Below are 22,688 nucleotides of genomic sequence, written 5' to 3' on the forward strand. Positions count from 1 at the left end.
GCACTTAACAACAATACAACAACACATCTAGAGCAAAGATTTTACAACCCCCACCACCACCATATTCGATTCTTGATCTCCATAAGGAGGGATTTCAATCCAGCTGAAAGACCCGTGACCAGGAGATGTGCTCTACAGAGCCAGTGCTTGAATCTATCCAGAAGGTATACACAAGTCATCGTCTTTTCTTATGACTCAACTGCTTCATCCAAAAACAAAGGAAAGGATAATCATGCCTCCTTCCTAAGGAAGAGGTAGGGATTCAAGAAGTCTTAGAAACAAATGCAACACGTTCAGGGGCAGCGCTCTTATACCTCAGGACCTGCACAGAGTAAAACAGCTCTAACATGTTGAGTTCCACTCTCTATTCTAGGGGCTAGAAGATGTTTCTGCATTTCTACAGTGTCACTTAGTGAGGAGAGAAGGAAGAGAGGGCAGAAAGATGCTGACACAGGTACTGTTCAACAGTGAGACCTTTGATATCTCAGGGACAATACAACATTGCTCAGCCCCAAACCGAGAAGCCCTTAAAGCCCAGAGGTCATCCCAGGAAAAGGAGAACACCCTCTCTGAGCTGGGAGGAAAGGACACTGTGAGGTGCCGAGATCCGGGATCTAGCCCCACCTCTTATCACTAATGCATTGCAGGCATACCTTGGAGATGCATGGATTTGGTTCCAGCCCAGTGCAATAAAGGGAATCACATGAATTTTTTTTGGTTTCCTAGTTGGACTCCTGGTGTGTTGCTTTAGGATAAGCACTGGACTACTAACAGCAAGGTCGGCAGTGCAAACCCACCAGCTGCTCCTCAGAAATCCCATACAGCGTTACTATGAGTTGGAAGCGAATCAAAAGCACTAACGACAAGTGCATACAAAGCTATGTTTGTTTGTTGTTTTTAAGTGTCACCAAGTCAGTTCCAACCCATAGTGACTCTGTATAGGGTTTGAGGAGTGGCTGGTGAACTTGAACCACCAACCTGGTGGTTCAAACCGACCTTGCAGTCCAGCACATTAACCCAATGTACAATAGCATTATTAAAAAGTGTAAAATACTGTGAGAATGACCAAAATGTAACAGAGACATAAAGTGAGCACATGCTGTTAGAAACTGGTACCTATGGATTAGCTTGACACGCGGTTGCCACAACCTTCAATTTATTAGTAAACCACAATACATGCAAAACATACTAAGCCAAGCTCAATGAAGCAGTCTATAACTCTGTATAAGGCAGACCCAGATAAGGCAGTCTCCCCATCTGTGAGCTGAGCTGGCTGAGCATACCGACCCCTTCTACTTCGATACTGTGTGTTTCTCTAAGAACGCGGAAAAACAGTAGTGCATCTTGTTATTTCTAAGCAAAGGCCCAAATTGTTCTCCACAGTGAGGACTCTTGCATCTAAAACCCACAGTCTCTCCCCTCTCTCCCTCCCCTGCCACCTCCTTCCTCTGAGACCCAGAAGGCCATTACAGAGCATTCATTTATTTTTCCTCGGTGCTTGGTTTGAAAACTCTGATGACTAAGCCATTGAATTTTAATATGCTACTGTGCTCCTTGGAGTATTCCTTCACTTCCCAGCTCCCACCTCTCCCGCCCCTGCACCCTTGGAAGACATGTGCTCACAGAAGACATGTGGTAGTCGTTAGGAATAGTATGATGAAGTTTAGGTTTTCAGGGAAGGCATGATAAATGGACATAACCGTTCAGAGAACCACTTGAAAATAAACATAAAGTTCCTTTTGAGTGAGCCCACTAAAAACAAATTACAAAAAGCTTTTTCCTTTTTTTTGGGGGGAGGGGAGAGGCAAGGGGGTATGGCGTGGTGGAGGAGGTAGGGGAGGGACATGCTCTTGACTTAAATGAACGCTGTTCAGAGAAAGAAGCAAGTCTCTTCATGGGCAGCAACCAGAAGTATACATGGGGTGTTGGCAGCCATACGTCTTGAATGCCAAGTCCTCTATAACCAAGGCTGGGCATCAGTGTCTTAGAGGTAATGGCCCTCAGGAAAGCTGGCCAATGCTGGGGGAGTTTCACAGAGGAGCCTGGGTCATCACCGGGCAGAGGAGCACATCCCCAACTGGCCAGGAACACCCCAATCGGGCTCATTCAATTTCTGAAAGCCCCTTGCAGGCGCCTCTCATTCAATTGAAAGTTCTTTCCAAGTCCCACCCCAACTCATCCCCCATTTCATCAGCATTACTCTGCTCCACACACCACAATTCTATCCATGTGGTTTAAAACCGTAGACTTGAGATCTGAGTATGACTCCAAAGACTCACTCTTCGTATTTTTAGGTGTGATAATGGCATTGTCCTGGTGTGGCGCTGTGGGTTAATGCGCCAGACAACAAAGCCGTTTGAACTGCAAGGTCTGCGGTTCAAGCTCACCAGCTGCTCCTCAGAAACCCTAGACAGGGTTGCTAGGGGTGGGAATCGACTCGAAGACAGTTAACAACGAAAATAATGATGACATTGTGGTTACATAAACAAAACACTTTTTGATACATACTGTCATATGAAGAGGTCACATGACATGAGATATGGATAGTTTCAGCTGTTTCAGCCACAACAGACAGTGATAGGTGAAGTATGGCGAATTCATGTTAACTGTTGAGTCTGGGTGATGGGTATGTGAGAGTCCTTCCTACAACTCTCTGTTACATTTGAAAATACTGAGAATAAGAGAAAAAGGATACTCCTTAAAAGAGACAAAAGCAGAAACAAGGCTTTCAATGGTAATATGTCACCTGCAACCCAAAATTCTCCCCAGTGGGTGAGCTGAAAGTTGTAAGAATTGTCCTAGTAGGGAGAAGATGAGCATTTCTGCGGTTTTCGGTGCTGATTTCATTGGTGTTTGTTACATCAGAGCTTGGCAATCCAGGTGCTACCAAAGGAGGAAGTATCAGTGTGCTTATGCTTTCCAGGAGGTCACCAGAGACTTCCTTTACTAAATCATCTGCCACATTGGTGTTTTATTTTGGTTATCTCCCCACGGATCCCTTCGGTTCATCTTTCAAGTCTACGGTCAGTGGTGAAGACAACAGTTCACTGCTCTTCCAATTTCTATTGGAAACAACACAGAGATCTATGTAAAACATACTCCCCTACCCGACACCCGTTCTGTTGTTGCTGTTAGCAACGGATTTGTCCTAGTGTATTTCAGAGAGCTCAAGGAAGCAAATTCAGACAACCATGGTTAACAAATATTCTCCTTCACAGAGCTCATGGAATGAGACGACATCATGGCTCTGACAACGTGCCCCTCCTTCTGTGTGAGGAGACGATGGACCGCTCTTGAGGAAGACCACTGCAGCAGCCTGGAAACCAAAGGCCTGGGTGTGAGTCCTGATCGGCTGCTGCCTCGTTTTACCGAGGAGCAACCTGAGGCTCCAAGCAGTCAAACACTCAGTAGTTGTTAAGTGCTGTCAAGTTGGTTCGGACTCACAGTGACCCTGTAGAGGGTTTCCAAGGTGGGTTTGAAACACCAACCTTGCAGTTAGCAGTCCAGTGCTTACTCTACAGCACCTCATCAGGACTCAGTTATCAAGTGGTAAAACTTGACTAAAACGCATGTCTTCTTGCTCCACAGCTAACACTTCTGGCAAATCACTGAAACTTGCTGTGCCTCAATGGCCTCATTTGTAAAATGGGATAATACCAAGTGCTTGGAGAGGCTCTAGAACACCTCACCACCAGGCTGGGCACACGCCACCAAAGGGTTTATCCCAGCAATAGTGCCTCTGTGTTTCCTGTCAGACGTGGCTGAAGGGGAGGAAGCTCTGCCGACGGCCCGTTCCGTGGTTAATACGCTGGAGCAATGCCCACTGTGACAGGAACAGCCTCTTCTCTTTTTGTGGTTGTTGCTAAAAGGGAGACTGGTTTTACAAAAACGCTGTGGTTTTCACCAGAAGTGCCTCTAGCTGGAGTCCAGAGGATGGGAGCATTGCTTAATGGTATTAAACCGAGAGCAATTCCTGGCTTTGTTGTGAAGGGCATGCTTGCTGCTGGTTGTAAAGGATTTGCCCACATGCTTTTCTATCTGAAAATACCCCTGTGTCACCTATGTGCAGTAGCACCTGAGTTGGGGTAGCAGAAGAAATGAGGAAAGGGGCCAGGGAGCTGGACTCACTGAACCTCTGTGATCAGCACAAGATGCTGGCAAATGTTTTCTGCCCAAGGTCAGATAGTAAATCGTTTATACTTAGTGAGCTGGGTCATACAGTCTCTGTTGTAACTACCCAAATCAACCATATTGTTGTTGCTATGTGCCGTTGAGTCGGTTCTGACCCATAGTGACCCTGTAGAGGGTTTCTGAGGGGCAGCTGGTGAGCTCGAACCACCGACCTTGTTATTCAAACAGACTTTGCAGTTCAATGCATTAACCCATAGCATCACACCAGGACTTCAAGTCCACTATAAACAACATGTTTAAAAAAAAAAATTAAAAAAAATTGAGCATGGTTGTGTTCAATGGAAATCTATTTATGGACACCGAAATCTGAACTTCATATCAATTTCATGTACTATAAAAGTCTTTTTTTTATTTAATTGTTGAAAAACGTTAAAATTGAAAAATGTTAAAACAGTTCTTAAAGGCAAATTTGGCCTGGCTTGCTGATCCCTGATCTACACAGGGCCAAGAGCTACAGCCCATCCTTGTTAATACCCCACTTAAGTTTTTCAGTTAATACTTTAGAGTTCGTAACTCATATTCCCTGATCCTCTCTCCCATCCCATGCTGCAGGCATCTTGCACATGAACCCCATTTTACAGATGAGAAAACAAATGGAGCCTTTAGGAACTCAAATGCACCGTTAGCAAGTGGTAGAGCCAAACTGAAACTTTTAGCCTCTGACTCCATATCTGGTGCCCCAGCTACAGCGCCATGTCACCCAAAGACAACCCAAACTAGCTCCTTGGTAGTGGTGATTATGTGCCGTGGAGTCAGTTCTATCTCATAGCAACCCTGGGTTTCTGAGGCTGTAAATCTTTACAGGAGCAGAAAGCCTCATCTTTCTCCCAAGGACCCACTGGTAGTTTTGAACTTCTGACCTTGAGGTTAACAGCCTGACTCATAACCACTTGGCCACAGTTACATGTTCACACCAATGACTGTACAGGTCAACATTTACTATCCTCTACATCACTTTTCCAGGAATCCCGCCACCACTGGGGTGTTGCTGGCAAAACTGAGTCTTCTTCTCTAGGTTTGGAGCTTCCAGACCAAGATGACTATGGTAACACTGACCTACGAGAAGGGTGGATAGTGAGCAGCTTCCCATTCTGGTGTAAGGCGCAGAGTTTCAAGATCAGCTCGAATCCAATACAGTCCCTGGGACATTAATCTATTGTACATCAGAGACAGTTGTTCTTCCTCATCTGGGCCAGGGATTAACAACCAGATGCATGTAGGGGCTAGGCTTGTGAGGCAACTGGAATCAGTTGGGGCAAGCTGTCCCTTCTAAAGCTGCTACTCAGCTTCAGCTGATGGTTGTCCTGTCTGGAAATCTCCCAGTTTTTAAAATGATAGTGAAACAATTTTTTAAGAGTGTTAGGTCAAAAGACATTCACAGGCCACCACATGCGGCCTCTTCCCTAAGCCTGTCTCTAGACTTCAGGCAGCTGACACCACCCTGTGGTGTCAGAAGCACGCCTTATTGGCAACCAGAGTGGGATGGGGGTGCTTTTGATGGGAGAGGAGACAAGGAGAATCCACACGACCCTGAACACAGCAGCTGAGGAGAAGAAAAGGCTTGGTGTTTCGAAGTAGATGAATATTGAATTATTCAAGACAGGTTCCGCCCAGGACAGAAGCAGAAAAATGAGTCCTTGCCATGTCCTGATTCAGATGAAATTGAACTTGACAGTGCCCTGTCACGAGACACCTTTGATAGAGATGAAGACAATGATCATGGGCGCCATCAACATGGTGATGGATAATGCTCCCTCTTCTGTGTCCTTGAGTCCAAACAAAGTGTCTGGCTTGGGTCCAACCAACGGGACTCTGGATCTGGGGGAGGAAGCTGCAGGCGAGGTGGTTCCTCTCCTGCATTGTCGCTGAGTCGATTCTGATTCATAGTGACACTGTAGGACACAGTAGAACTGCCCCCATAGGGTTTCCAAGGCTGTAAATCTTTACAGAAATAGATGGCCACATCGTTTTCCTGTGAAGTGGTTGATGGGTTTAAACTGCCGACCTTTTAGTTAGCAGCCACGCGCTTAACCACTGCAGCTCCGTGATGCCTTCTGGGTTCACATGCGCAGCTCTGCAAAACGCATAGCTGTGCAACCCTGGATAAGACACAGACCCTCTCTGAACTCAAGCCCCCATCCCTGAAAAGGGGATTATTCCTCCAACCTCATAGAGTAGTGAAGGGGAAGGTGAGACAATACTTGTGGGGCACAGTGATTGACACAAAAGTAAAGGGAAATGTTAACCCTCAAAACGAAAACCAAAAGGTACAATATGCCTTTTACACTCTCACTCCCTTTTGTGCTCCCTGATGCTCGAAGCACTTCATGTTCATCTCCATATCCCTGGAATCCTGTGAACCACATCTCCACAGAGGCTTCCCTTGGTGAATGCAAGACTGTGTAGTACCTAGTAGGGGCTCAATGTTTGCTGAATGAACGAGTGGAAATAACATTTACAGAGTATCTATGTGTTGTATTTTACCTGATGTTTGCAATAAAAGAAGGAAGTAGCTATTATTATTATTATTCCTATTGTATAGATGAGAAAAACAGCTCAAGGAGTTAAAGTAACTTTTTCAAGATATTAAAAAAAAGAAAGAAAGGAAGCTGATGCAAAGTCAAGCTGGGATTCAAACTCAAGTCTGGTCCAAAAGTCTCCATTCTTTCTTTGGAATAGGAGGGAGATTCTGGAAAGGTTGACTACCTGTGATTAAGCCCCAAAGAAATGTCTATTGGGGTTTCTTTGCCCCTACTAATTGAGGCTTCGAGGCATGCAGATGTTTGGTAGAGGAAGGAAGGGGGCTTCTATGAGGAAAGAGGGGAGAGATAAAAGATGGCGGCCACCAGCTCTGACTCCATTCTTCGCAGGTCTCTCTCAGCGCTGTGTTGAGGAGCTTCCTGTTTCCCAACTGCATTTAACACCGAGCTGGGGCCCCCACTTAATGTGCCTTTTAAGTACAAGTGGGCTTCAGAAAGTTCATGGAAGAATTTCATTCCCTTTTAATTCTATTTTTCCACAAACGTTTTGAAGGCCCCTTGGATCCTTACTTACAAAGAAGCGTTATGAGTTCATGCGCTGGAGTCAGAAAGACGCAAGTTCAAATTCTGCCCTCACAACTTCCTATGTGACTTTATGCAATGTCTTACCAGGCCTCGGTTCCCCTACCTGTGACTAAAGATAATAATGTCCACACCTCACTGGGCTTCTGGGAAGATTAAATAAATGTGAAGAGCTTCCCATAGTGCTTAACAAGCAATTAAGAACTCAACAGACTGGTGGCTGTGGTTTATTTGATTGTTGTATTTAAAGACATTTTTATTTTGGAATAATTATAGATTCACAGGAACTTGCAAATATAGTTCGGAGAGGTCCTGCATACACATTTGCCTCTTTCTCAGTGTCTCCTACATCGCTATAGCACCACATCAAAACTGGGAAATGGACACTGGTACAGTCTGGGTGTGGAGTTCAATACCATTTTATCAAATGTATGGATTTTTATAACTAGAACTCTTACAACTATCAAGAGAGGCAGTACAGGGCTATGGCTAAGTGTGCAGCCTCTAATTCTAGACAGTCTGTGTCCTAAAATGGGTTTGGCCATTTTCTAGCTGTGTGACCTTTAGCAAGTTACTTAACTGCTCTGTGCCCTAGTCCCCTTTCTGTCAAAGGAGAACAAAAATGATAGCAGTTCTTTCTTTCACAGGGTTGTTGTGAGGTTTAAGTGAGTCAACCCATGCAAAGCGATTCAACAGTGACAGGCATTTGGTTGGTACTCCATACCTCTTGTTGTTGTTAAATGCAATCGAATCGGTTTCGACCCATAGCAACCCTGAACAGGGTTTCCAAGGCTGTAAATCTTTACGGGAGCAGAAAGCCTCATCTGTCTCCTGCAGAGCAGCTGGTAGTTTTGAACTGCTGATCTTGTGGTTCACAGACTGATTCGTAACCACAATGCTACCAGAGCTCCTCCATACTTCCTAGCCATTCTTATATTCACTGTTCTCGCTGTTCCTGGGACCCAAGGAAGGCAGGGAGAGAATCATTTGGGGGCAAATTGTTTTTCCTTGCCTTATGGACATAGTGCTTTATGGAAGTGAGGCAAGGAGACACCAGGGGTCTGATTCTGTTTTGGAATAAACTCATGTTGCAAATTGGAGAGGAAAAATCAGGTTGTCTGCTTTTAAAAAGTCTGGGTTCTCTGGGTTTAGGAACCTCAGCTGACTCTAGGTTTGTTGGGGCTGGGCAAGGGATGTGGGAGGGGCAGGGTGGCTGGTTCTGCTGACCTCTGTACCCACCAAAGTCAGAACTGGACCCTGCCACAGAGAAAACAGCATTCTAGATTGCTCCTGCTTCCTCTGCACCAGCCCACCCTTCTGAGCTTTGTCCCTTTTGATGTACTTCAGGGTTGAGCAATGCTGGCTGACCTCAGAGGTTATGGATGAGACAAGACCTGATCCTGACAATGGTGGTGATACGAAGTGACTTCGAGGTCAAAGTTCCTAACAACTTGTATTCCCTCGCACATTCAGATTGCAGCAGTGGTCTAGAAAAGAGGAAGGAAATCGGATGCATTCATCTGCAATGAAGGCATCACCTCAAAACTGGCTGTTGCGATGGGAGAAGGAATAACAAAATTATGCTGACTGCTACAATTCATTGAGCACTTACTACATGCTTGTTGTGTTGGTTCTTTATAAGAGTTTCCAAGGAACGAATGGTGCGTTTGAACCACAGACCTTGCAGTTAGCAATTCAGTGCTTATCCTACAGTGCCACACCGGAGTCTGTGCTACACATACTCAATTCTAACACCAGTTTATGACATTGTCCTAAAGAGTCCCCCAAACGAGTCCTGGTGGCCAAGAACTTGGCTGCCAACCAAACAATTGGTAGTTCAAACCCATGCAGCAGCTCCATGAGAGAAAGATCTGGTGATCTGCTTCTGAAAAGATGACAGCCTAGAAAACCCTCTGGGGCAGTTCCACTGTGTCCCATGGAGTTGCTATGAATCAACTCTCGCCCTTCTTCACAGTATGACAACAGAAGACCAGAGAAGCTAAGGGTGAAGCCAGAATCCAAACGCAGGCTGACACTTACCTACCACACAGAGGTCTCCCTACCCTCCGACTGCAATCCCCGTTAGCTGGACTCTCCTCTGAATCCTCTGACCCATTTGGGTCACTCTGCTCTGGTTACAGCCCTTCCAGTATGATCTTATGCATAATAAGATCATCAAGTAGTAGATTGGAATGGATTACATAAGAAAACTGTGCACCTCAGTTGGATCAGATTTGAAAAAGAAAAGAAAAAGGCAGGTCCGTTTTCTTGGATAAGCAGGTCTCACTGGTTCCCATCGGGAGGTTGGGCCCCTGCATGACCAGAATCCCGTTCCATCCTGGGGTTTGAGTAGATGTATAGGGTAGCCCACACTGGTTTGACCCGGCACAAAACTGTGCAAACTTTCCTTGGAAGTCCACGGTGAGTTCTCAACCTGGAAAAGTTCCTGTCTTCCCACTCCCAGTCTCCTCTCCTCCTCAGGCAGACGCCTTGGGGGTGGTGACGTCAGTAGAGAACCGGCCCAGCAACCTCATGGACTTCTGTCTGGGGCCATCCCAGTGAGGAGCCTCACAGAGAGGACAGTGTTTCCTGACATAACTTGCCCCTTCAAGATCCCTCCTTCACCTCTGGGTTCTGGGAACTTAACTCCGAACCCAACAGGAAAAATCAGATTCCATCATTTAGAATCTCTTCTGCTTGGATCCGTGACAGCATTCCTTGCTCAAGACCTGACTCAGCTCAGGACCATAGCCCACAGGCTGAGGACATCTGAATTATAAGCAACAGCCTCCTCACCCTTTTAGAATTAAGGATATAAGTTATGACAAAAGGAAAGTTGGCAAAGACCCCTCAGACCCCGTTAAAAAGCATACCATCCCTGCTCTAGCAGACAATTTCCAGAGCCATATATTATTGTTGTTGTTAGATGCTATTCTGACTCATACCAACTCCAAGTGACAGAGTAAAACAGACCCGTGACTTTTCTAGGATATAACCTTATGCGAACAGATCACTAGGTCTTCTTTCTGCAAAGAGCCCATGGGTAGGTTCAAACTTAACCATTATCACAGCAGAACTCCTCCCACAACCATTTATTTAGTTAAGAAGCCACAAGCTTCTCCAGAACACTGGCCATCTTGTGCCTTTTCTCCTGTCCTAAAAGGGGAGATAAAATCCCAACCCAATCCTTGAGTGCTTGCCTAGAAACCATCCATAGATGACAAGCACTCAGTCCACACAGCCCACCATAAGACTCGCCTACTTCTTTGTGTCCTCATTCTAGGCTTTCCATCCTGGATGATTTTGCACCTGTTTTACTATCTGGTATGACCAGTTTCCCTGGGCTACAGAACCTAGTGAGGGTAGCTGTTAATTATGCATAGCATGCTAAGGAATAATAATGCACTCTGATCTCCTTTCATGTCAAAAGCACAGAAGCATTTGACCATGAACTCCCGGTTAGCTAAGCTACACACACTGTAGGGTAGGCCATGTACTATAGTCAGCTTCACTGGTGGGAGAGGCCTTGGCCGGGAAGCTAGGTGACTGCTTTACTGGTGGTAAAAGTGGGCCACTGTTGGGTGGTGAGGAGGGGTGGCTTCTAAGTAAGGCCATGCAAACACTGAAGAGAAACACGTTCACACTGAATGCATCCACCCAATGAGCTTCCAGAAAATAGAAACCACCTTTGGAAATTAGCAACTTGTAAAAAACTTTGAGACAACAACTCAGAACTCAAAGCCTTCATTCCTTAGAGGGCTTCTGGATGGTATCACGGGCCTTCAAACTAGAATAAAATGTTCAATTAAGAAACAAAGAAAATCTCGATGTTAGAGAGAGTTATATAAAAAGTCCTGACCTGTTGCAACTAATAATTTTGAAGAACATACTGTTACAGGGTCTCAACTAATTTAAAAAGTTTGAAAGAACATTTAAAATAGATTGCCCTCCACTCTCCCTAAAACTTAATCAGTTATTCTTGGCTGCAAATAAAACCGACATGGGTACTTACTTGAAGCTATACTTCATAATCCAGTTACTATTCTTAAGGGACAATATTAATACATAAAATCCTACTTGGCTACATATGCCATGTGGAAAAAATATAAGGCAATGGGATTTCTCCCCGTACCCCACTCTAAGCCTGCCATTTCATTTCTCTGCTTTATTGGCAAACACATCTGGATTATATAAATTTCAAGTATGGTTTTTAATATTAGTGCCGCTTAGGGTTTCAATGCTTGACAAATCTTGAATGCCGGGATGTCCAATCAAATTAGCTTGACCAGTCACACGAGAGAAGGGGTAAGAGAGATGCGCAACTGGGAGCACACTAATAAACAAGAACCAGCAACAGGCCATTGCTTCTTGCTTAGTTCGCACAGAGATCTCAGCAGTGACCAACTGACCTCTTGATTCCAGGGTGAGATTGATCAGCAGACTCGTCTTTCCAGCTGTCACCAGAGCCTTCTGAGGGAGTGTGTAGTGAGGCTGTGGGGAGAATCTGCTCATTCACCCCGATTTCTACATCACAGCATGACCAGGATGCTCACATTCTCAAATGATTCTCATCAACGCTATCCCATTTACACACTCTAGTTTTTGTGTATGAGTGCTGTCCTGAAGATGCAAAATGTATGAAAACTATTTTTCAGGCTAAATCTATTACCTGGGACTGTCCATACTGTAACAGCTGAAAAAGCCTGCTTACCTGAGACACGTGTGGTTAAAGACTCAAAGGAAATGACTTTGTTAATGCCGACATTCAAATATGCCTTTAAAATGGCACATTTGTCCTTCACTGCTCAAGTTCAGGGTTTTCCCCATGGAGGTATCTTTTAGAAAGTCAGGATACTGGTATTTCAGGAGAACAGTGGGTTGGTGAGACAGTGAGTATTTTATTATCAAACCAAAACATAATGACCTTGTTTAGGGTTTCCAAGGCTGGAAATCTTTATGGGAGCAGAAAGTCTCATCTTTCTTACTAGGAGTGACTGGTGGGTTTGAACTTCTGACCTTTCAGTTAGACGTTCAGTGCTTATCCTACAGTGCCACCAGGGCTCCTTATCAAATCTAAAAGAGACTACAAAAAAAAAAAAAAAGACCAAATACTTTTTAATTCCACAACCTTATTAAAAAAAAAAAAAAAAAGACCAAATACTTTTTAATTCCACAATTTTCTAAATACCTTATTAAAAACAAAACAAAACAGGTTCTTGTTTCTTAATATTCACACATTACTTATTGTAAACTCTTTGGGGCTAATAAGATAGGCCGGAATTTCTTCAGTGTTTTTCCTAGCTGCTCAGGATCTACAATCAACACTCATGGAAGCAGCAGTCAAGAAATCAACCAACATACTGCACTGGGCAAATCTGCTGCAAAGACCTCTCTACAGGGTTAAAGAACGAAGACATCAGTTTGAGGACTAAGGTGCACCTAACCCAAGTGGCGTTGTGGGTTAATGCGATAGACTGCAAAGCCGTTTGGACTGCAAGGTTGGCGGTTCAAGCTCACCAGCTGCTCCTTGGAAACCCTATACAGGGTCGCTATGGGTTGGAACCGACTCAATGGCACTTAACAACAACAACAACATGCATATGAACATTGGACAATGAATAAGGAAGACCAGGGGAAAAAAAACTATGCATTTGACTTAGGGTGTTGGAGAATACTGGAAACACCATGCGCAGACAGAATGACAAACAAATCTGTCTTGGAAGAAGTATGAGCAGAATGCGTTTCAGAATCCAGGATAGTGAGACCTATCTCTCATACTTTGGACATGTTGTCAGGAGGGACCAGTTCCTGGAGAAGGACATCATATTTGGAAAAGGAGATGATCAGCAAAAAAGAGCAAGTCTCCCCAATGGGATGGACTGGCAGTGGGCGCAACAATGGGCGCAAACGTTGTTGTTGTGTGCCGTGGAGTCGGTTCCGACTCATAGCGACCCTGTACAGGGTTTCCGAGGCTGTAAATGTTTACAGGGAGCAGAGAGCCTCCTCTTTCTCCTGCGGAACAGCTGGTAGTATAAAACTGCTGACCCTGAGGTTAGCAGCCCGATTCGTAACCACTGCAGTGCAGAATCCAGCAGTGTTTTGTTCTGTTGTGCATATGGTTGCTATAAATCAGAAGCAACTCAACAGAGCCGAACAATAAGGATGCTCACAGATATTAGTTGGGAAAAGAACTGTGTGTGGTGAATTTGATTTGGGTACTGCTCAGTTAATTTGCTCTCCTTGAATATGCAAATGTATACTGTAAAGTTCCCCAAGGGAAAGATGGCAGTGGTAGTGTGCCTTTGAGTAGGTTCTGACTCACAGCAAACCTGTCTGTATAGGGTTTGTAAATTAAAACGGGAGCAGAAAGCATCTTACTTCTCCATGGAGCAGCTAGCTGGTGGATTCGAACGGCTGACCTTGCCATTTGCAGCTCCTTAAGGGAAAGATTATTGTTGTTGTTGCTAAGTGTGGTTGAGTTCGTTCTGACTCATAGCAACCCAGTGTAGGGTTTCCAAGGAGCAGCTGGTGAGTTTGAACTGCTGACCTTGCAGTTCAAGCTGACCTTCTTGTCCAGTGCTCATCCTAGAGCGCCACACCAGGAATCCACGGGAATGACAGCCTACTGCATTTTCCAAACACATGAGGCCATGGAGAACATTCTCTGGTGGTGCATTTTCATCTGACCAGTGTTGGGAGAGCCACTGAGGACAGCTGCCCCCATCCATGCCTCAGTCTGATAGTTAATCATCGCTATTCTAGACCCACAGAGAAGAAAACTAAGGTGAAGTGGTTTTCTGGCTTTGGTCTGGATGGTTGAGTGCTACCAGACTCCCCAGCATGGTGCAGGGGACCAATTGTACCTGTAACACTAGTCACTGCCTTCCAGGTGGGCATGGATGTTTCATGAGAATAAAGTCGTGGCACACACAAAGCTGTTCACCAGCATTTCCAAGCAGGAGACTCGATGCCAACGTGGAAATACTGAGCAGATGTGCTCCGAATCAGGCTACAACCACAGACAGGTCAGTATGGGAGTGCAGTGTGTTCCAGAGACACAATGCCCCTCCACGGGGACTCGATGGCCATGCAGAAACACAGCTCTACAGGCGCTGCTGTGGATGGCAGGAATGAACGCATGTGTGTGCTGGTTTCTGCTTTTCTTCCTGTGTCCTGACAGGCATCAGGGAAAACTAAACAGAAACTAGCAAACACCTCCTTACTGAAAAATGAAACTATCTACATGACACGGGAACTGGAATGTTACGAAGACACTGTTTCTTTCATTGGTATCAGCATCACCACTTCCTGAAAGTGCCCTACATGCCAAGTGCTTCCCGTGAATTCTGTAATTGAACCCTCACAACAGTCTATGAGGATGATACGATTTTATTCCATTTTACAGAGGAGGGAAGAAGTCAGAGAAGGCAAAGTTACTTGTTCAAGGTGCAGAGACAGGACAAGTACCAGATCTATCTGGTATTACAGCCTGGACGTCTCGCACCTATTCACCTATTAGTTCAACACGTATTTATGAATCCTTACCTTTGTATCACCTGGCGGGGTGAGGGTTCTTTGGATTAGAAGGAAATCCTATTCTGAAGAGTAAAGAAGATGCAAAGATGCAGGGCCTGAGACATAAAGAACCCAAACACAGAAGGTACTGCTGTTGTTAGCTGTCATCAAGTTGGTTCCGACTCAGAGTGACCCTATTTGTGTAGAGCGGCCCCACAGGGTTTCCTAGGCTGTCATCTTTAGGGGAGCCGATGACTGGGTCCTTTCTCCCATGGAGCCACGGGGAATTCAAACCGCAGACCTTTCAGTTAGCAGACAAGCATTTTAACCACTGGCCATCAGGGCTCCTTAGAATGCATTATTGTTGTCAAGTGCCGTCAAGTCAGTTCTGACTCACAGTGACACTATATAGAGTTTTCAAGGTGGGTTTGAACAGCCGGCCTTGTGGCTAGCAGTCCAGTGCTTAATTATTGTCCTACACACTATACCAGAATGTTGTAGAAGTCACTATCGTTGATACTGTTAAGTGCCATCAAATTGTTACTGACCCGTAGGGACACTTTGTACAACAGAAGGAAACACCACTCAGTCTTGCATCATTCTCACAATTTCTACTATGTTTGAGCCTACTGTTGCTACCATTCTGCCAATCCATCATGTTGGGGGTCTTCCCTCTTTTTGGCCAGCCCTCCACTTTACCAAGCATGATGTCCTTCTCCAGGGACTGGTCCCTCCTGATAATATGGCCAAAGTATGAGAGACGAAGTCTTGTTATCCTGGCTTCTAAGGAACATTCTGGTTGTACTTCTTCCAACACAGATTGGTTTGTTCTTCTGGCACTAGCAAACATTTATAAGTAAAATGTCTTCTATATTCAGTTAAGAGACCTGGTGTGGTGCTGTAGGATAAGCATTGAATTGCTAACCACAAAGTTGGCGGTTAAACCCACCAGCTATGCCTCGGAACCCCTATACAGGGTTACTACAGGTCAGAACCAACGTGACGGCACTTAACAATAATAACAGCATATCCAATAAAAGATCCCTGGTGATGAGGTGGGTTAAGCATTGGACTACTAACAAGTTCAAACCCACCAGCCACTGGAGGGCGAGAGATGAGGCTGTGTGCTCCCATAGAGATTTACAGCCTGGGGAACCCTATGGAGGGATTCTACGTTGCCCAATAAAGTTGCTCTTAGTCAGTGTTGACTCGATGGCAGTGTTTGGTTTGGGTCATTCTAAATACTTTTCATTAAAGCACTTACATAATTCTAACAACAAGATACCATCATCCTTGAACAGATGAGACGAGTCAGCCACAAGACAGTTAATTACTTGATCCAGGTCATGTACCCAGGTAAGATGAGCTGGATGGGAGTGCTGGGTCTTCACTACACTGCATAGCATCACTAAGGAATGAGAGGAATCAGCCTGGTTCTAGGACTGGAGTCAACTGAAGGTCCTGGCTGAGCAAGACAGGTGCCAGGGCACAGGCTAAAGAAGGGAGCATCACACAGCCTCACTCCAAACAGTCCCTCCTTTGGATACCTTCCAGCTGCCATTTCAGAAAGGCACAGCTCTACAATCTGTTGGAAGTGATGGGTTTCCCCAATCCAAGTCTGGGAGACAGGGTATCTGTCCTAAGCCTATTGACCTTAGGGCTTCTATTGCTAACCTAATAGGCATGTCTAATGGGGTCTGCCTACAGACAATGATCCACCAGCCCTTATAGATTAAGCCTTCAATAATAATGTATAATTTAAACACCTACTATTCAGCCAGACATGAAGGGGAGTATTTTACAACTACCTTGTAAAAATAACAAAATGCCAAATCCACTGCCACTGAGTCACTTCCAACTTAGAGTGACCCTAAAATGCAGAGTGACCCTAAATTAGAGTGACCCTACCGGGCAGAGGAGAACTGCTATATAGTATTTCTGAGGCTCCATGAATCTTTACAGAAGTAGACTGCCTACCCCAGCTTTCTCCCACAGAGCAACTGGAGGGTCAGAACAACAGACCTTTCGGTCAGCAGCCCAGTGCTTAATTAACGGTACCCCAGGAAAACCAGAGAATTCAAATAACTTTAGGAAACCCTAGACAGGGTTGCTATGGGTCAGAACTGACTTGATGGCACTTAACAACAACAACCCAAGGGTCACACAGGAACTGGAGAAGCTAGAATGCTAAGTTAAGAGCTGATGGGTGCAAAATCCCAAGCGCTTTCCAAAAACCACACTATTTTTTCTTAAGACATATCTACAACTAACTCAGTCTAATGAAGAAAATGAGAAATTCCTTAATTGAGACACAGTTAACATGAAACAGGAGATGTTCTGAGTCAGAAGGAGGTGGTTGCAGTTGCCTTAAATAGGGGAGCCCAGAAATACTGCCACAAGCAGCAAAGCTCTAGGCACTCCAGAAAAGAGAACGTCTTTCCAAACCATGGCTCCTAGTGTGGTGCTGTAGGATCAGCAGAGGACTGCAAACCACAAGGTTAGGAGTTCAAACCCACAAGCTGCTACTCAGAAACCCCATACAAGGTTGCTATGAGTCGGAACCAACTCCACAGCACTTAACAGCAACAACAACATCCAAACCACAGAGGGTCTCACCAGTGTGGATCTTCCTTTCCAGGTGTGGGCTCGTACATCTCTTGGGTGTATTCTCCAAGGCCTTCTTACTGAGATCTTAGATTCTGGGTCTGCCCAGAACGGCTCTCAAATCTGCATCCAGCTCTCAGGGTGGTGGAGGCTCCATTCGGGCTCCTGACTCCCAGAGCTGCACTGGCTTAAATCCAGGTCAATCAAGTTCCTTAGCACAGGTGCCCACAGTCAAGCCAGGATTTGTCTTGGCTGCTTATGGAATCCCAATTCTACACCAGTCCTTCATCCAAGATGTGACCCCAACCACCCTTGTAGCATGATGTTTCCCACCCACTTATGAAACCCCTTGTGCCACTCCAGACCCCTTTGTCTGGACAATCACATAACTCTCTCCAATGCTTTGCCAATCAGGCTTTGAAATTCTAGCCAGGCCTTCTAGGGAGGTCAATGAGGTCCAAACCCAAATCTTTTCTTCTTCAGAAATCCTAGTTGCATCTCCTATACTGGGGCAGTGTATTCATTAGAACTTGCTACTAATGGACACAAAACTGCATCCCACATTATCTACTTGTTAAGTGCTGTTGAATCTATTCTGACTCATAGAGACCCTGTATAGGGTTTCTGAGGAGCAGCTGGTGGGTTTGCACTGCCAACCTTGTGGTTAGCAGTCCAGTGCTGATTCTACAGCTCCACACTTGTGTCTCTTCTCTTGTTCAAATAATGCATTTTAAATATCTAGTCAATAAATCATCCTAAATAAATCATTTTGACTATGTACAGATACTTCACTACAGATAAAGTTTATGGCAATACTGACATAACAGAGAAAAAACAATTCTATTGTCTCTGTACTACTCTAACAGAAATACCATAAAAAGATGTTTTTAACAAACAGAAATGTATTCTCTTGCAGATTAGAAGGGTAGAAGTGCACATTCAGGACAGTAGCTCCAGGAGAACACTTTCTCTCTATGTCAACTCCTGGCAAATGCCTTGTCTCCTTTCCCTACCTGCAGGCCCAGCAGGAGAGCTCCAGGTGTCTTGGCATCAATCTTCCTCTGGATCGATGAGGGTCTCAACATAGGGACCCTGGGTCCAAAGTGCACCCTCTGCTCCTGGGTCTTCTTCCTTCCTTTGCTCACTTCTCTTTCTTTTCCTCTCTTGTAAGATAAAGAATGATGCAGGCCATACCCCAGGGAAACTTCCTTTCATGGGATAAGGACTGTGACGCAAGTAAGGGTGTCAAATCCTACCCTAATCTTCTTACAACTGACTGACTGATCACATCAGATCACATCATGGAGGATATTTACGTCATTATATAACTGCCAAATCACATCATTACATAATTGCCAAACCTTTCAAAATCAAGGTCCATGCAAGTTGATACATATTTGGAGTACGGGGTAGGAAAACACAATTCAACCCATGACCCCTATATACCAAAATGCCCAGTAACAAGTGACTGGTTAAATAAATCCATTATATAGTAAATCTTATATAATGAAATGATTTTTAAGGCATTACGAATGAATAGATAGAAAAGCTAGGCTTCATGACTTGGGAGATAATTGTAACATATTGAATGGAAAGCAGGTTACAAGATGAAATGAAAATGAGATCATCTTTTAAAAATGAAAATCTCTTCACATGCATCAGAAACTTGAAGATAATCTCTGAGTGATAAGAGATCATTTTAATGTGGTTTTTTATGAAGCATATTTTTTTAAAGTTTGTCTACGCTGAACATTAGTTATAGGTTATGAAAAATAAACTTTTCTTTTGACAAAAATAGTATTGTATATCCATTTGTTGTTGCTGTTGTTGTTGTTAAGTGCCATTGAGTCAGTTTTGACATACAGCAACCCTAGAGAGAGTTTCCAAGGGGCAGCTGGTGGGTTTGAACCACCAAACTTGTGATTAGCAGTCCAGCAGTTATCCTGCAGGCCACACGAAGACTCCTATACCCATTTAGCAAGTGCAAAACTATGCATGGAGCAAAATTACCATCCCTAAAATCCACACTTCAAAGTTTTACATTTAACCAAAGGCTGAAAAAAAAACAAAACAAAATCTCACTTCCATCAACTCAATTCTGACTCACAGTGATCCTACACAAGGTTTCCATGACTGCAAATCCTTATGGGAACAGATGGCCTCATCTTTCTCCCGAGGAGCCGCTTGGTGGCTTTGAACCACCAACCTTGCTATTAGCAGGCCAATGCTTAGCCAACAGCTCCACCAGGGTTCCAAGACAAGTAGTAATAACTTTGAGCATAGCTCAAGACAGAAAATCTTAACTAATTATCATCCAGCCTAGAAACTATCACCATGAGTTGGCCCTTGGGGACACAAATTATGCTTTGAAGGTTGTCTTTCAACACCGGACATTTTCCTGAGAATAAGGACAAGCTGCTCCTAGAATTTATCATTGAAAACTTATTCCAAAGACCCAAGACCTACATTGGTTCTTTACTCCCAGCATCCATGCTTCAAGTTGCTTTTGTTGTTGTTTTTTTTTTTTTATCTAACAAGGTCCTCTCCAAAGCCAGAGGAGTGGAGAAGTCTTTATTAGTGGCTCCTATGGAAGTGCGTTGCTGAGCTCTTTACTCCTTGGTGTACCCTTACTCTGATCTATAATGAAAAGTGTCAGCACTTTTCAAACTGCACTGTGCATATGAATCACCTAGGGATCATGACAAAATGCAGATTCTGACTTAGTATGCCTAGGATGGGCCTCAAGAGTCTGAATGCTTAACGAAATCCCAGGTGATGCCAACGCTGCCAAGATCCTATCCACAATCTGACAGAAAAACTGGGTTCAGTCCAGGGATACTGAGTTTAAATGAGACAAGGGCCAAATCTCATCATCCAGGAGAGCTGAGTTTTTGGAATTCTTTACCTTCTCAGGTCAAAGTGATCGATTAGCAGTGACCCAAGTGGAACCCCAAGGACCACAATGATATAATGCCAACACCTGAACTGCCTTAGAGCAACTCTTGGTAGAGCCAGAATTATTGTTGGGTGCCTGAACAAAGCACACAGCACCAATGATTCCATTCAGAAATGCTAACAGCACTATCAATCAGGCCTCGAACAGTAATTACCAATCGGCTTCCGTGAAAGCTGATACTAGAAGAAAAGTGTGAGGGTGGGAGGCAGAGGTGAGGAGGCCACACTGAGGATGAATCAGAGAAGGATGGACAGGAAGCAGGGAGTTGATGACTACAACAAGAAAGATGAAAAAGTGGAGGACAATGAAAATGGTAAGAGACAGACCTAAGCTGCAACGCTGCCGCTGGAAATCTATCCCAGAGGCCTCTGAACAATGGCAGCAGACACTGCACTTACATACGCCCCCCTATCTCCACACTCAATACTCCCTGGACCCCAGGGGCGTTAATGAGGCTGGGTGAGGAGGCTGGCTGCATTTTTCATCGCTGACCCTCAGATGGGCAGTCCTCAGCTCAGGACCCCAGCCAGTCAATCACACTTCAACGCTGCTGCACATCAACACCTTTCCATCCTCAATCAGCAAGAGAGGCAGGTGCTGGGGATCTGGCCACGGTCAGTTGGACAATCTGATAAAGCCTTCCTGGGGTCGCCGTGGCTCAAGAATAGACCCGGCATAATTAGACCAGGCTGAAGAACTGTCAGGCAACCCAGGCGGAAATAACAGGCCTCTCTCTGCCTATCAAAGGGAAACCCAAGTGGTTGGTGGGGAGGGGGCATTGGTTCTATAAGTGGACGTTGGGGGAGGGGAGCCTTCCCCGAGGCTGGCTGATGGCTCTGGCAGGACTGCACAGCTCATTATGCGAGCCCCCAAGCTCTGCTGATGCTATCGATCACTATCAGGCTCCCTGGAGATTCATAATTATTCAGCAGGGCTCCTGCGTGCTATACTCGGGTGGTAACCAAAGGAACATGGCAGCTCATCTTTGCTGTTACAAACACAGTTATACAGGTTGGTCCTTTCTTCACCTTTAATTGCCTTGCAAGGCTCTTAACCATGGAGGTGCAGCAATAAGACAGTAACAATACAAAGACCACCGAAGGTTTGTAACTGACAAGCTATTCTACACGTTATCCCGAAGGAGACTAGATAAAGGTTGATGTTTAAGTAGCATCCCTGAGAATGTAGGGGGCTCACTGTCCTGCCCTTTGGTCCTGTCACACATGGGTACAGACGGCTAGATTCACCCAGGGATTCCAGTCTTTTCAAGACCGGGACAGATGCCTACCACACTCTCTCGCAGCATGGGGGCTCTATTCACATCTCAATTGGCCATCAGCCTCTCTGCCTAGGAGGAACAGACTTAAACACAATGACGCAACCACCCCCTGGATCTCTGTACTCCAATTGTTTCTTCTACTAAGCTAAAAGTTCCCTCTCTGCAGCTTGCGTTTGTAGCCAGATAGGCAGCCTCTGCCCTCAACCCATGTCCACTTTGGTCCAGGAGTCTTTTTGCATATCCCACAAATAAATTCATCTCTACAACCAAACACTACTAAAGGGAGAAAACACCTACTAAAGAAGATTATGCACGTTTATAGAAGAAACTCCAAAAGGTGCCCTTTAAATACTTACACTCCTTTCCTATGTTCCTCCTTACAGTGCCCACCTCTAGGTTTCCTACTCCTAGTTTTGGCTCTCACCATCCACCACCATCCACCATTTTCATGTCACTTCTTCCCACACTCCCAGCAAAACAAAAGCCTGTAACTGCTATCCTCAGCATGTCCCCCTGGAGGCTTAAAAACATACTCACAGGGCACTACATTAAGTGGAAGAAGCCAGTCTCAAAAGGTTACATATGGTATGATTCCATTTAAATGACATTCTCTTACAGACAGTTCTATCATGACAGAAAACAGATCAGAGGTAGCTAAGGGTTGGGAATGATAGCAGGGGGCAGCTTTTGGGGTGATGGAACTGGTTCCGTATTCTAATTATGGTGGAAGTTATACAGATATATACATGCTTCAAAATTCATAAAACTGTACACTTCCCAAGTCAGTTTTACTGATAACTATAACTGTACATATATACATGGATATACATATATATGTATGTATTTATATGGAGTCCTATGAGGTGCTGTGGGTTAATGTGCTGGATTGCAAAGTCAGTTTGAACTGCAAGGTCGGCAGTTCAAGCTCATCAGCCATTCCTTGGAAATCCTATACAGAGTCGCTATGGGTCGGAACTGACTTGATGGCACTTAAAAACTATATATATGTATATACACAACATATACACACACAACTATATATAGTGTGTGTAAATATATATATATATATATATACATATAT

General features: G+C 44.7%; 1 protein-coding gene across 1 annotated transcript in view; it reads right to left on the reverse strand.

Moving 5' to 3' along the window:
• The window catches only part of ABTB2 (ankyrin repeat and BTB (POZ) domain containing 2), a 206,348-nt gene that overhangs the window by 105,874 nt on the left and 77,786 nt on the right, over positions 1–22,688 (reverse strand). The gene's annotated exons all lie outside the window — the stretch shown is intronic.

Source organism: Chrysochloris asiatica, unplaced genomic scaffold (genome assembly GCF_000296735.1).
Source record: "Chrysochloris asiatica unplaced genomic scaffold, ChrAsi1.0 scaffold00072, whole genome shotgun sequence".
Taxonomy (NCBI): domain Eukaryota; kingdom Metazoa; phylum Chordata; class Mammalia; order Afrosoricida; family Chrysochloridae; genus Chrysochloris; species Chrysochloris asiatica.